The sequence below is a fragment of the Rattus norvegicus genome, chromosome 15 (assembly GCF_021556685.1).
Source record: "Rattus norvegicus strain SHRSP/BbbUtx chromosome 15, alternate assembly SHRSP_T2T, whole genome shotgun sequence".
Classification (NCBI taxonomy): Eukaryota; Metazoa; Chordata; class Mammalia; order Rodentia; family Muridae; genus Rattus; species Rattus norvegicus.
The window spans coordinates 21,932,676-21,948,232 of record NC_141548.1 but is presented as its reverse complement, the minus strand read 5'-3'; the positions used below and the strand labels follow the sequence as shown (position 1 = coordinate 21,948,232).

At 45.3% G+C, this 15,557-nt stretch overlaps 1 pseudogene; it reads right to left on the bottom strand.

Moving 5' to 3' along the window:
• Nucleotides 1-7,052: 7,052 nt before the first annotated feature.
• On the bottom strand, nucleotides 7,053-8,653 carry LOC148000891 (polypeptide N-acetylgalactosaminyltransferase 12 pseudogene; annotated as a pseudogene).
• Nucleotides 8,654-15,557: the final 6,904 nt, after the last annotated feature.

Below are 15,557 nucleotides of genomic sequence, written 5' to 3'. Positions count from 1 at the left end.
ATATAAGCACACATAACGATTAAGTCCTCTTCTGGGAAAAACTTGAATCGATGGTGTCAGGTTTTTGAGAAATGCCCTGAGTCTTCTGGAATGTTGCTCTTTTCTCCATTTGACCTGTCTCTAGGTTATGCTCCATGGCTACTGTGGACTTGGACTATAATCTGGGACTCTCTTCTAATCAGGACCCTAGAAGCAGGAATGGACTTGGAGAAGTGGGAGGAAGTTGGAGACTGGCTGGGATTTATCATTTTTTCTTTGTGTCTCAGCCACAGCTTCTGCACCCTCCTGAGTTTTTTGAGCTGAAGAACAATGCCCAGAGAGCAAGGAATGAGAACAGGGAGCTTCTATGGGATCAGATTGCACTGGAAGAGTCCATTAAGGAAACAACAAGGTTCTGTGGGGAAGCCAGTATGAAAATCCGTGTACCAAGCAGCCTCAGGTAGGATGAATGAAGCATCAAGGGCAGGTTTTCCTGATATCTAAGCATAAACCAAGTCAAACCAATTTAACCTTCTCCAACTTATCCAGACACTCTCCTAGGACTCATCCATTTGTTCATTTCTTTTACCATTTACAAAACTTTCTGTGATGTTAGCTTCACGGAAGAAACTGGAGGATTGACAACCAAATCCTGCTGCTCAACTAGAAAATGCATTTCCTTAAGGGGGATCTGTTGATCACACATTGCACACTTACATGCCATTATGCTAGAGGGATGCCATGTGGTAGCCGTCTTTGTAGTGCACAGAACTGATTAGAGTCCAGTTCAGTTGCTAAAAGAATGGCTCTCACTGTCAATTATGATGGGGCTTGTGGACTTTCTCTCCTTTTCCCCGTACATTGAAAATGGTCCCTACTGCCTGTTCAAATTGTGGTTCATAGTGACGGAGGTTGAGAAGCAGTGTGTCAGTCCTGTTCTATGTCAGTGTTTTAGTGTTCTTTCCTGGGGCTTCTGTCCTGGAGCTGACTGGATGAACAGGGATGTAAGAAAGGCTTCTCTCAGGGTGAGGGTTTGTGTGAGATATGTGAGGGTTAGAGGGAAATTTTTCTCCAACTCTCTCAACCTCGTGTGCCCAAGAAGTACATTCCCCACACAGGTTTACTCTATAAGGGATGGATAGCAGTGTCTACGCTCTCACTTGACACATTTCCTTTGCCTAATCTGTATTCAACAACTGTGCTTCCAGAAGGATGGCCTCCTCATTCTTTTCTGCTTCTCACTTGTGATTTCTGTCCTCTCTCTTCTCTCTCTCTCTCTCTCTCTCTCACTCTCTCTCTCTCTCTCTCTCTCTCTCCCCCTCCCTCCTTCCCTCCCTCCCCCTCTCCATTTCTCTCTGACTCTGTGTGTGTGTGTCTGTGTGTGTGTGTGTGTGTGTGTGTGTGTGTGTGTGTTTGTCTGTGGGCACCGATGTGTGAACATGGTTATGTCTAAGGTGTATATTTTACGTTGGGAGTTGCTTGTTTTAAGTGTTTGCGGTATGGGTGCTTACATATAGAAGTGTGTATATGTTTGTTCATGCCTATGTGTGTGTGTGTGTGTGTGTGTGTGTCTGTGTGTGTGTGAACTCATCAAGTTTCTGAACACAGACACATATATTTATATATATTGTATTAGTCTATATGTACACATATAGAAACATGTAAAAGTACATATATATATACATATATATGAAGAGAGAGAGAGAGAGAGAGAGAGAGAGAAGAGGAAACACAACTTTTCCAAATAGTTTTAAACTGTTCTTAATGGGGTTTTGATTACTATTGAAATTATTACAGTGGGAAAACTATTCATCAACATTGACATTACTTGGAGAAATCTCAGGAATGGGGTACAGGGATGTGAGGAGAGGCTGCTGTGTGAAATCCATGTACCTGAGTGTGGAAACTGCTGACTCAGGGCTCTTCTGCCTCCTTTGCTCTCGGTGTATAGTAACACTGGAAGGTCACGTGCTTGTTGTGTCTTCTCAACATCCTGGTTATGCTAATCGTTACCTGCCACCACGTTCTCTCCAGAATCGCCTAAACTTGGTTGAATATACCTTGGCTTTGGAGTTTGCTCTGCAATTTGTTAATTTAAAGATTAATTTGCTTAGAGTTGAATCTGCAGGCAGAAGATGTCCAGGAGTTATGCTGAGGTGGAATCACATCTTTGCCTCAGACAGAAACTTAGGCTCGGAATAGTCCACAGCACTCACCCTGTGTTGGGTTGTGGCGCTCTTAACCATTGTTATTCATTATAATATATATGGATGATTGGAATTAACTGCTGTTCAGTGTTCAATTTTTAGCAGTTTTAAAAGCTGGGAAAATATGCAGGCCTGTGGGATCCCTTACTCTTCTCTCTTGGGCATGAGAAAATGACCTCAGATGAAATATCGTCCTGGATTATCCTGCTGAATTGTGCGCTGTGTATGGGATAATTGACATGGCAGGTCCTCACCAGGCCTTTTCCACCCCTAGGTCTGAACACTCCAGCAGACGCTTGCCCAGGGCCCATGCCAGGACTACAGCTCTCAGAGACAGACCTGTCCACCAGGAGCACTGAGGGTGCAAAGATTGACACCACCTCCCAAATCTCAGTCCTTGTCACCGTTCCAATCTTGGGCTGAATTTGAAAGACCTTGAGATGTGGCATGGAACATGCCTCACGTTTAACCTTTTGACGACTTGTCCATCAACAACCAACCACCCCAAATGAGGCGTCTACATTCCTCTTGAAGAGATTTTACCATCTTACCCGCCGTTCTGCTGTGTTTGCAAGGCCAGCAACAGGCTGGAGTTACATGTTAAAAAATCAGCAGGAATTGGATGCTGACTAATTTACTTGTTATATTTGATTATTAGTTTGAAGTTTGGTTGTTTTATGCATTTGCTTTTATTTGTTTAAGTTTGACGTTTTGTTTTTCATTTTTTAACTTTAGTTTTTTTAATTAATATGCCATATTCCTAAGGCTGTATACATTGAACTCATTGACTCCCCAATTTAAAATGTTCTTGAATAAATTAATGTTTGTCTATAAATAAAAATGTGACCTTTAACCCTTCACTCACAAGACCGTCCTGAGTCGTGTGTGGTTCCTCCTCCTGTAACAGCACAAGTATAAGGCAACAGTGGTTTTCTGCAAGTCTCATGCAGCGTAGGCTTCATCATCAGTTCACAGCCAGCCAGAGCTGCACAGGAAACTGTGCTCTTGATGTAGACAGTGTGTCATGTCTGTGGAACCCCCTTCATGATGAAATATATCCTTGCTTTATCCTTGTGCTCACAAATTTAGCTTCCTTCATAATGACAAACAAAGGAGACACACAGAAGTATTTATCTAATACATTAGAGGACATACAAACATTGATTATGGGAATATAAAGTGTTCAGGGCACACAGAGTTTGATGCCTGTGGATTCCTTGAAATATAGCATCAGCTATGACTGCACATTTCATGAATTCCACCAATTGTAGAGGAATGAACATTTTTACTATTTTTGTTGTTGGTTTGTTTGTTGTTATTGATAATGATGCTTTGCTGAGTTCATTTTGATATATATCATAGCTTCTTTTGGGCGGAGGTCTTACAGTTTTGAATTATTTCTTTTTTGCAATTTGTAGTGGATATTTTATCTATATTTCAAACATTATTCCCCTTTCCAGTTTCATCCCAGAAAACCCCTATTCTCTCCCCAGAACGCCCACCTCCATGTGGGTGCTACCCCACCTGCCTGTCCTCTGCCTCCACCTCCCCATATTCCTTTGTATGCAATTCTGCCAGCGGCCAGCAGAGGGCAGTGGATTTCACTGGGATGTGATGTGACAGAGAATTGTTAATTGCCCCTTAGGTCCTCTGGGATTCAAATTCTCAAACAGATTGGCCATGTCTCCAGTCCCTGTCCTGGACTTTTGCAATGAATTCTATTATTTACAACTTGTCTGCCAATTCTGTGAGTTCATTGAGAGAGGATTTTCTAATTTGTCATTAATGACTTTTTAAATGACCATTTACAGAAATGCTAAACATTATTTCCCTGTGCACATTCACTAATGGGCTTATATAAAACATATTTGAAAAACTAAAACACTATATTTAAAAAAACATAATTCAAATGGGCTATATATATAAGCATAATACTCACAGATGAAGAAACTTAAATGACCTAGAAACTCATATTAAATATTTATCATCCTTGGACACTACAGAAATGCCAATCAAAATTATTCTGAGATATATTTTCATACCTTTCATAACTTAGTTCAGTAACACATAAGAGAATTCCCTCCTACTGGGTATGGAGCAAGGGGAACATTGAGAGTCTCCTGTAGATTTGCAATGCAAATTTCTGTAGCAACTTTGGAATCAGAATGCAGTTTCTTCAGGAAGGTGGTAATGGGTAAACCTCAAGATACAACACCAAGGCCTATATCCTAATGTTGACTCATCCTAGTATAGACACCCTTTCTCCACCATGTTCAGTGACGCTCTCTTATAATATTCAGAATTTGGAAATATTCAAGTGGTCCCTTACGAGATGAGTGCATAAAGAAAGCATGGTGCATGTCCAGACTGGATCGCTGATCCATAACTACAAAAGGAAAAAGGAAAGCATGTAATTTTCAGCACAATGAATGGATCTTGTAAAATCATCCTGGATGTCGTGATCCAGATCAATGAGGACAAATGGGATCCGTATTCACTTTAATCTGAATGTTAACTCTTCCACCTGTGTAACTGTGTGATCAGTTTTGTGTGAGGGTCTAGGGACGTGGGCCAGACTGTCCCCATTTAGGGAAGTACAAGTTCACTCATGGATGCTGAGGGACAGTGTCAGGACAGGAATGTTGAATGTGAAGAGACAGGGAGAGGGTGGCAATGGAGGGAACATAGAGAGGGACAGCTGATACTGAGGGTCATTTGAGGCATTGAATTGAAGCCTAATGGAGTAAAAATACAAATTATTTTTTCAAAATTTTTATCGAGGTAACTAAAGATTTATTATGGGTGCAAGGACAGAAGATAAAATATCGATTGGGTTCATCTATGTGAAATTTCAATAAAATCAGTCACAAAAATTATGGAGTTTAATCTTCAGTTAATCTATGTAACAGATAATGTAGATCCGGTCCTTATGGAGACATATGTCAAAATCTCTGTTGAAAACATAAATATATTATAAATGTGCAAATGTGTTCTAGGCACTGTCCAACAGTTTCCCTTCTATTAGCTTCTGCATATCTGGGTTTATGTTAATGTCCTTGATCCACTTGGACTTGAAATTTGTAGAAAGAAATGGAAATGGATCAATTTGCACTCTGCTACATGCAGACCACCACTGAAGGTAGCGTCATTTCTTAAAATGCTTTCTGTTTTCCATTCATTGTTTTGGAATCATCGTCAAAGATCAAGTGATCATAGGTGTGTGTTTATTTAAGGGTCTTCAATTCTAGTTCACTCCTCCACCTGTCTGTGTTACCATCACCACTAAGCTTTTTCCTCACTGTTTCTCTGCAGTACATCTTCATGCCGGAATGGAGATTCGCGCCGAAGTTCTTATATTATTGAGAATTGTTTGGGCCATTCTTTCTTTCTTTTTCTTTTTTTTTTTGTGAAGAATTGAGTTGCATTTTGATGGAGATTTTTTAATCTGGAGATTGCTCTTTTTTATTTGACCTTTTTTTAACCATGCTCCTTCACGATGATCCATGAACACAGGAAACCTCCCATCCTCTGAGGTCCTCTTTCACTTCATTCCTAAGAGACTTCTATTTCTTGCCATATGGTTTTTCACTTCTTCGGTTCGAGTTATGCCAAGATTTTTTTTTTTTTTGGAGAAATGCAGTGATGCTTTTAATCAATCTCACTTGTGTTTTCGCAATTGACCGGGACAAAAATAAGGTCCACAATCTACCTTCTGACTGATGTTTTCCTGAGACAGGGTCTCATGTAGCGCAGCCTCACCTCAAACTCTCTGTGTGGCCAGTGATAACCCTAACCTTCTGATTCTCCTGCCTCCACTTCCCAAGTGCAGGGATTAGGGGTGTGCAGACAAGGTGATTTCTGTAAATGGGGTTCTGGGAACTTAACCCAGGGCTCCATACGTGGTAGGCAGGCACTCTAGCCAGGGACCCACATCCTCAGGTCACTGTAGCTGATCTAGAGCCACTGAGACATCAGGATTATCCATCATGGCCACAGCAGCTGCCTCATGACAAACTCTCAATAATCAGATACTATTTTAATAATTATATCTATTACCAAATACTATTATAGATAATATATTAAACAATCAAATAGTATTTAGGGAAAAACTTTAAAGTTGAGTTTCATGTAGAACATTACGTTTCTCCCTGGAACTGTCCTTTGATTAAAAACTAGAAGTGATATGAATGCTTTTTCCAGTCACAGTCGTTAAGTCCTCCTAAGTCACTAGACATCCTCCCATAGACATTGCTGGAAATGTACACTCGCAAGTTTGTAGGACCTTGGCAAACCATATTCTTTCTTTGAGCTTTCAGAGATGGTGAGCCTTTTTGGGTCAGTCTGAGCGTTATGATGGAGGTTTGACTGTGGCATCAGCACATAAGCAAAAAGCATTCTTTCTTGTATAAATCTAGACTGTCCCACCCACTCACACCAAACGAAATCAAGACAGTATTTCTAGTGTCCATCTCATCCCCCTGAGAGAACTCTAACTTGATGACATTGAGGTATTACCAGTCCACATTTGAGGTATTATCAGTTTGTGTCATGTATACTAAACACCCGGGAAGCTTCGTAAGTAACAAAGTAAAATATTTACCCTTTCTGCTAAAGAGAATAAAAGGCATCATGGGTAAAATGCACATCGTGCATTAAGCTTCCCAAATACCAAAGGCAGCATCTTAGGACGGCCCTTAGAAAACGGGATACTGGAAGACATTTTTAAAGTTTTCCAAATCTGTACAAATATAATTCACATTGTTGTGGAGTCCAACACATTCACAGATGACAACCACGTACTTTGTCCCTCTCACTGGGCACACAGCCCCCGGCCGCGGTGGGCTGCTTCCCTGACAAGGCCCTGCACTATGACATGAGCTCCTGGCAGAACCACCTCTGGCTGTCTGAGTTGCTACAGTCTCGCAAGTTCGGAGCAAAGGCAGAGTTGAACTCCTCCTCTGTGGCCTCCACACATTTCCCGCTCTGCTTGTAGACTAATGTGCGGTCCGTCCTCCTGTAGGATGAACTCTTGATTCTCTGGAATGGTATCTTTCCACAGACCCGTGATAAGGATCCTTCCCTTCCTCCACTGCTATGCAGACCTGGGGCTGGCGGGTGTTATACCGTATTTCTTGCCGGGATGTACACTCGAAAAACTGGTTCTGACCCATCCCGTGGCAGAGGTACAAAAGGACCTGGTGGCCTTCCACATTGTTTTCACTGGGAGGATTATAGTCCAGGCAGTACCCCCGTAGTCCTCTGTTCTCAAGCTTCCCGAAGAAACCAGGCCTGTCCTCTGGCACATGCAGTTCTGGGTACATTGTAGCCAGGAACCGCTTTAAGTCTTCACACTGGAGCTTGGGCTGAAGCTTCTTTCTCTCTGTCAGCTCCCCAGAGGGTTCCAGGCGGGGTGGGGATTTCGGGGGTGGTAGAGTTCTTTAAGTTCATCCGTCCACACTTCTGCAGCTCGGACACTGTTGGCTAGAGCCTTGCTGCGTGAATAGGGAGCTTGCTTAGGGAAGAAATGGCCCACGTGGGAGTAAGGGTGTGTTTCCTGAGTCACCACACTGCCAGATCCTAAAGGAGAATTCAAGGTTTTCTCCTCCCCAGACTTCCATTCCGGTATCATAAGACCCCAGGTATTCAAAATATCTCTTACTCACAACAAACAGTCCCCCAGCCATAGTTGGAGACCTGATAATGTCAATAGGAGTCCGCATCAACTTCCGCTCCCGCCAAGGGACCACGTGCCACGTGAATACTAGGCGCCAGTCAAAGCCACCAATCTGGGGCTCTCTGGAGTTGCCCAGGTACTCAGAGGTGTTCCAGTCAATGACATCGATAACCGGGCACACCACGGCCGACTCCTTCTCGTGGATCCTCTGCAGCAGGGACTCCAGCCACCCCTCATGACAGTCACAGTGACAGTCCAGAAACCTCAGCACTTCGTCCCTGGCCGCAAAGGCTCCCAGTAGCCGGCTTGCACTAGGCCCTCTCTTGCTAGCAGGGATCAGGTGCACCTAGGGCAGCTGTGACAGCTCTTGGCCAGGGGCTCCTTCAGGTGATCTCTGTCACTGTAGTCATCTACCAGAATGACCTCCTCCAGCAGGATATCAGGGGAAGTCTCGAGAACACTGTAAACTGTCTGAAGGAGTGTGGACCAGGCTTCATTATAAAATGCTATGACAACGGATGTCTTGGGCAGGTTATCATAATCATACCCGCAGGCCACGGAAGCGGGAACCTGGCGTCCTGGTAAGGTGCTCAGACAAGCACAGGGCTCAGGGCTGCACTCCTACCTCCAGTGGCGCCAACCAGCTATGGGCCCTCAGCGCCACTCTACAACTAACTACCTGGTGGCCGGCTATGCTGCTTAGCCCAGCTAAGATGCGCACTCGCACCACCTGCCTTGCTGCTCACACCCTACTTACCCTCTGGGCAAGGCCCAGGCCCCTGCCTCTGCCCATGACACCCCAGTCCACGCCCTACGGCTTCCAGCCCATGGAGTTTTGCTGAAGCACAAGGGGGTGGACGAGGGCGCGGAGACCCGCTACCGCAAGTAAGGGTAGTAGCCCACCTCAGAAGATGTCCAGTGTTGGGAGAAAGCTAAGCCACCCGGGGCGACAGAGGATGGCAGCAGGGGTGCTCTCAAGGTCCCTGGCTCCCCTGCCTACAACCCGCAGCTGGAGCCCTGTGACAAGTTTGCAGAGCATGTTCCTGCCAGGCACAGAGGCTTCCCGGAGCTGTCAGGGGAGCCTGCCAAAGGAGTGGACCCAGGGCGCTGGAGCTGGTGAGTGGCGGGATGGTGGACTGTGGGCGCCTGGTGCATTGGTTAGACATGGCGGGTCAGGGCGCCCTCCGCGGGTGGTGCTGTTCTTCAGGTCCCGTGGCTGATGCAAGGCGCTGCTGGGGCACTGCCTTGCCACCCAGCTTGGTGCCACGCTGCTGAGCCTATGGGAAAAGGCCTGGCGGCCTCCTGCCCTGTCAAGGGTGTGCACCTCCTGCAGGCAGCCTTTGCTGTGCTCTGAGGGAGCTGGAGCTGGCCTCTTAGTGCAGGGCACCCAGGGCTTCTTTGGGGTGAGCTGGGGCAGTTGTGTCAGCAGGCAGCAGCCCAGGCCAGCCTCTCCAGAGTGCACAGGTCCCTCTCCTACAAAGACATGGAGGCTGCTCTAGCCAAGGTGGGCCCTCGGGCTCCTCCCAAGGAGCTGTATTCATTATTTGAGTGGGACAAACTGTATGGGTCCTGACACTGAGGGTGGCAGAGGAAGTCAACTCTGCCTGGGGCGTGGGGGGACTGAGGTGGAGATGTCTTTGGCCAAAGGAGTGATGAATGTGGGGTGGGAGAAGAAAGGCTCTCCTGGTGGATTTTTTTTTTCTTTTTTCTTTTTTTTTTTTTTTTTTTTCGGAGCTGGGGACGGATTTTTTTTTTAAATGGGAAGGAAATTGCCTGCAGATTGATGCCGTAAGCGCCGGTGGACTCAAGTTTTTCCTATTTATTGTGGACGGGAGGTTCGCCATCTCTGCTGGGCAGACCAGACACACCTGACGTGAGTTGGCATCGGGGCCTAAGGAACTCTTACTCTCTCTCCTTAACCTCTGTCTCTTGTCCTCTGGGCCACACCCTCCTTTCCCATTCTACTTTCTCAGTACTGGCCTAGTTTCCTCCTCAGGGTTTTGTCACTTACCCCTTCCTTTTCAGCTCCTCCTTCCCACCCCCATCTATCACCCTCTGCTTCTGTCTCTGCCTCACCCTGTGTCTCCCTGACGCTGTGCTTTAACCCACCCTCCCTCATTGTTCTGATTAACACTGCAGAGACTCTTGGCAGAAGTTCTTTTGGCCTGGAGGCTGAGAAAGGTGGACCAGGTGCCCCAGGCCTCCTCTGTACCCTACCCACCTGATATCTTGGGGTCTTAGGGGTGGGACAAGGATAAAAACTACCCAAAGAAGGCTTTGTTTTGCTCTTTGGTTTGTTCATTTTTTTTTTGAGGGGAAGTCCCAGAAATGCAGGTTGCTTAATAATTTAGGTCTCTTATTTTTGTAATATTTATTTTGTATTTGATGTGTTTTGTTTTATTTTGACAATTCAGGAAGAAACTGACCTCAGAAAGAGTGTTTGAGTTTGGCTGCTCTCCTATTACCACAAGCCCCGTCCCTGGGGAGTAGATTCTCCCAGACCAGAGAGGTTTGGGCTAATGAGGAAGACCAGACATGAGCCCCATACTGCTGTTCCAGTGATAGAAACAATGTATCTAAGAGCTTCCTCCCCAGGACTAGCTTGCAAGCAAGAGGTGAGGATGGGTTAGAGGCCCCAGAGGAAGGGGCTTGCTGCTTTCTTGCCATTCTCCACCTTGGGCCCCAGTCCTCAGCTTCCAGTGGTCTGCAAACCTTCCAGAGAGTTGGGGTACTCTTGTCCATTTCCTGCCTTAGAGATGACCCAGGCAGAAGATTCTCAGGCTATGTGACTGAAAGTAGGTTCTGTCAGAGATGCTCAATAAAAAGCTAAGAGGATTTCCTCAGGCATGAATGTGGTCTGGCCACAAGTCTGGCTGGGCAAACTATTGATTACTAGGACCCAGGCCACCTGTGACAAGGCAGAGCAGTGCCCTGGAAAGGTTTCTGTGTCTCTGTGTGGGGATGTCTACTTGTCCCTGTGGAGTGCTGGTTCTGGCTAGACCTGGAGGGCCTGGAGGGAACTGGGTGTTTTCCTATGATTCTGGTCCAGAGCCCTTCACTGCAAACCACATCCCTCCTGCTCCTTCTCTTGACAAGGCTTCACCTCCTTGGACCCTCAGGCCATTTCACAATCTTTGGTGCAAGAAAGGACCCCCTCCCCCCATCTTTGTCCCACCTTAACCTCCTTGCTTTGCCCCTACAGCTCCTATCTGTCACTATCTGGATGCTGAGGCTGCCATGAGAGACATGGCAGGGGCAGAGTGCTGAGGGCAGATGTGAGCAGAGGAGGGTGAACAGGGGAGTTGCTGTGTCCCCTTCATGTTTGTTCTCTGCAAGCCGCTCCTTGGAGCCAGCCAACCAAGTGCAGGACTGGATACCTCAAAGTAGCCTTGAGTGATGCTGCAGATGACCCTCCATGGGGCACAGAGTAGGGGAATCTCTAAGATCTCGGGGTGGGGGTGGGGATACCAGGGCAGGGAAGTGAGGTTGGGAACCCAGCTGTCCTTTCAAGCAGCAGCATCACAAGGGGCTAGGTAAGAGATAATGGACCAGTACCTAAGGTCCCCACACTTGCTTTGCTGGGCTCTTTCTGTTTCCAGGTTTGGAAGCTTTTCACAAGAAGATAGTCCCCAGCGGCAGCACCTACCCCACGAGCATGGGGCAGGATGGCAGGGCAGAATGGCAGGGCAGGTTGAGCCCTAGCAATGTTGGGGTCATAGCAAAGAATCCAGGGATAGAGCACAGGGGAGGGCACACTGGCCCTCCATTCCCTCTGCTAACATTGGTTTGGGATCCTCTCTCAGTTGTAACACATTTCTACCTCATTTTGCCGTATCTTGTACATCCTGTTTATCTCCTGTCTGATGATGCTCTGTAGTTATGGTCTGTCTGCCTCAGAAGAGACTGTATTTTAAAAGAAAATGTTATGCAGTACTAAAGATTAAGAAAAAGAAATAGAAACACAGAGAAAGATACAAAGAATCAAGAAAACCAAGAACCGGTTCTTTGAAAACCTCAGTAAGATAGAGAAACCTTTAGACAAACTAATTCAAAGTCACAGCGATTGTATCCAAAGTAACACAATCTGTAATGAAAGGGGAAAAATACCAACAGAAAATGAGGAAATTAAAAAATCATGACTCACCAGAACTGGGAAATCTAGAAAAAATGTGAAATTATACACAGATACCATGTACAAAGTTAAGTCAAGTTCAGTTAATCTATGTAACCAGTTCCATAACATAAACTGTCGTCCTTTTAACCCTCCCAACAAAGTAGCCCTGCCCATAGGAGGCCTCTAAGTCTCTAATCTGGAGGGAGAGTGTACAAAACATTTTTGAGGCTTTACAGACAGATGATTTGGTTCCAATCATAGAACTTCTATATGTCTCCAAACATTTTCATCCATAGGATCATGAAAGAAATGTTACTGCAAAGTGTGTGTAACCACTCACCGTAGTCATGCAATCCCTTTCCAAGCTAATGAACCCTGCAGCATCCGGCTGGCCCACAAGTCACCTCAGAGAAAGGAGGCTCACACATCTGCTGCATTGCAGGCTCACTGCTGGCTCTGTGAGTTATGACACAGAGTTAAGCAAAGGATAAAAGGCTAGAACTTATATGTGCAGACAGAATTTGAAAATAATCTGGATATGATAAAAAAAAGAAAAAAGTCTTGTAAGTGGACAGGCCAGGTGTTAAGCAACTTTAATCCTGGCACTCAGGAGACAAAAGCAGGTGGATCTCTGTGGGTCTGAGGATAGCCCAGTCTACACTGCAGATTCCAAGAAAGCTAGGGCTACCCACTGAGACCCTGCCTCAAAAATAAATAAATACATACATACATACATACATACATAATCTATAGGACTGAGGAGATGGGTCAACCAATAAAGAATGTGCTTTGCTAGCATTAGGACCGGAGGTGGATTCGCAGAACTCATGTTGAAAACAACAAAAAACAAAATCAAAAACAAAAAGACAAAACCAAGAGAGGCAGTGAGTTCCCGAGGACTTTCTGGCCAGCAGTCTAGACTATGTGGCAAGTAAATTCTAAGCCAGCAGGAGACCATGTAGATGGCATCCCTAACGTGACACTCAAGGTTGTCCTCTCTCCTGCACACGAGTGCACCTGTGTGCATGCACACACACACACACACACACACACACACACACACACACACACACACACACCAATGAAAACAATACTAAAAAGAAGAGAAATTTTCTGAGCCTTTAACAAATGTTTCGTCTCCTGCAGCAGGCAGGAGAGAGTGTACCAATGGGGAACAGGACACAGGACTGCAGCCAGCATCAGCAGGATGAAAAGGAGGCCAACACTGGGAGCTCAGCCCATGCAGCATGAGAGATGGAGGGGGAGGGGAGGGCCAGAGCAGCTTTACCAGTGAGGGGGTGAGGGGTGTGAACCAGCAGAGGAAGACCAGCCCAGGGGAGTTTAGGGAGACATCAACTGGAGCTCCCACTCCCCACCAGGACACTCATAGAGGTTTATCTCTCCTCCCAGGCACCCACCTTGGCCCCTTGGCAAACTCCACAAACTTCCTCCCAGAGAACAACAGGGTTTGATGAGCGATGTTAGGGTTACACCCTACATCATTATTTTACCATATCATCACTACTACATTTCAGAGAGTGCAGTATAATTTGTTATTGCTCAAATTAATGTAACATAGATGCTAGAGAATATACAATGAACTGAGCAAGCCTGTGTGGTCCTCTCTGTGCCGGTACCCGGGACAGCGTTCCTCATCTGATTCCCCTATTCAGGTAACTTTACATATCTCAGACTGAGGCCATTTCTATAGAGCAAAAAACACAATGTTTTGTATAGAAACCATCAACTGCAGAAGTCATAGTGTAAGTTCTGCTTACTATTTAGAAGAATCCATGAAGAAGAGTCTCAATCACATAGGCGCTGCGGAAAATTTCCTGAACAAAACACCAATGACTTATGCTCTAAGATCAAGAATCAACAAACGGGATCTCATAAAACTGCAAAGCTTCTGTAAGGTAAAGGACACTGTCATTAGGACAAAACAGCAACCAACAGATTAGGAAAAGATTCTTTACCAATCCTTTATTTGATATAGGGCTCATATCCAAAATCTATAAAGAACTCAACTAGTTAGACTGCAGAGAGCCAAAGAACCCTATTAAAAATGGGGTACAAAGCTAAACAAAGAATTCCCAGCTGAGGAATATCGAATTCCTGAGAAGCACCTAAAGAAATGCTCAACATCTTTAGTCATCAGGGAAATGCAAATCAAAACAACCCTGAGTTCCACCTCACACCAGTCAGAATGGCTAAGACCAAAAACTCAGATGGCAACAGATGCTGGTGAGGATGTGGAGAAAGAGGACCACCCCTCCATTGTTGGTGGGATTCCAAACTGGTACAAGCATTCTGAAAATCAGTTTGGAGGTTCCTCAGAAAATTGGACATTGCAGTGCCTGAGGACCCAGCTATATCACTCCTGGGCATATTCCCAAAAGATGCTCCAACATGCAAGAAGGACACGTGCTCCACTATGTTCACAGCAGCCTTATTTATAATAGCCAGAAGCTGGAAAGAACCCAGATCCCCTTCAACAGAGGAATAGGTAAGGGAAATGTGGTACATCTACACAATGGACTACTACTCAGCTATCAAAAACGATGACATCATGAAACTCATAGGCAAATGGATTGAACTAGAAAATATCATCCTGAGTGAGGTAGCCCAATCCCAGGAAAACAAACATGGTATTCACTCACTGATAAGTGGATATTAGCCCAAAAGCTTAAATTATACAAGCTACAATCCACAGACAAAATGAATCTCAAGAAGAACAACCAAAGTGCACATGCTTCACTCTTTCTTAAATGGGGGAACAAAAGCATTCATAGGAGGGGGTATGGAAGCAAAGTTTGGAGCAGAGACTGCCTCACATTGGTATACAGCCCATATATATGACCACCAAAACTAGATAAGATTGATAAAGCTAAGAAGTACATGCTGACAGGAGTCAGATGTAGCTGTCTCCTGAGAGGCACAGCCAGAGCATGTCAAATACAGAGGCCAACGCTAGCAGCAAACCACTGAGCTGAAAGCAGGATCCCCGTTGGGGAATTAGAGAAAAGATTCAAAGAGCTGAAAGGGCTTGCAACCCCATAAGAACAACAATGCCAACCAAGAGCTTTCAGGGATTAAACCACTATCCAAAGACTGTACATGGACTGACCCATGGCTCCAGCTGCATATGTAGCAGAGGATGGCCTTGTTGGGCACCGATGGAAGGAGAAGCCCTTGGTCCTGCCAAGGCTGGACCTTCCAGTGTAGGGGAATATGGGGGGAGGAAGGTGGGCAGACGGGTAGGGAAAACCCTTAGAGAAGAATGGAAGGGGGATTCGATAGGGGACTTCTGTTTGGGGATCCAGGAAAGGGAATAACATTTGAAATGCACATAAAAAATATCCAATAAAAGACAAAAGGGAACATGGTCTGCCTAGTGTACTGTGATTGGTGTAGCACTCTGTGAACCTACCTTTCTTTCAGCATTAAAACATTTACCGTGTAAGGTGTGACACTTCAGTGAACATATGAGAAAATAATGACACACAGTGTCCCACTACTAAAATAAACCAAATACTAACCCTAACTTACTGAATACGATTTGCGGTTGATGTTTTCTGTAAAA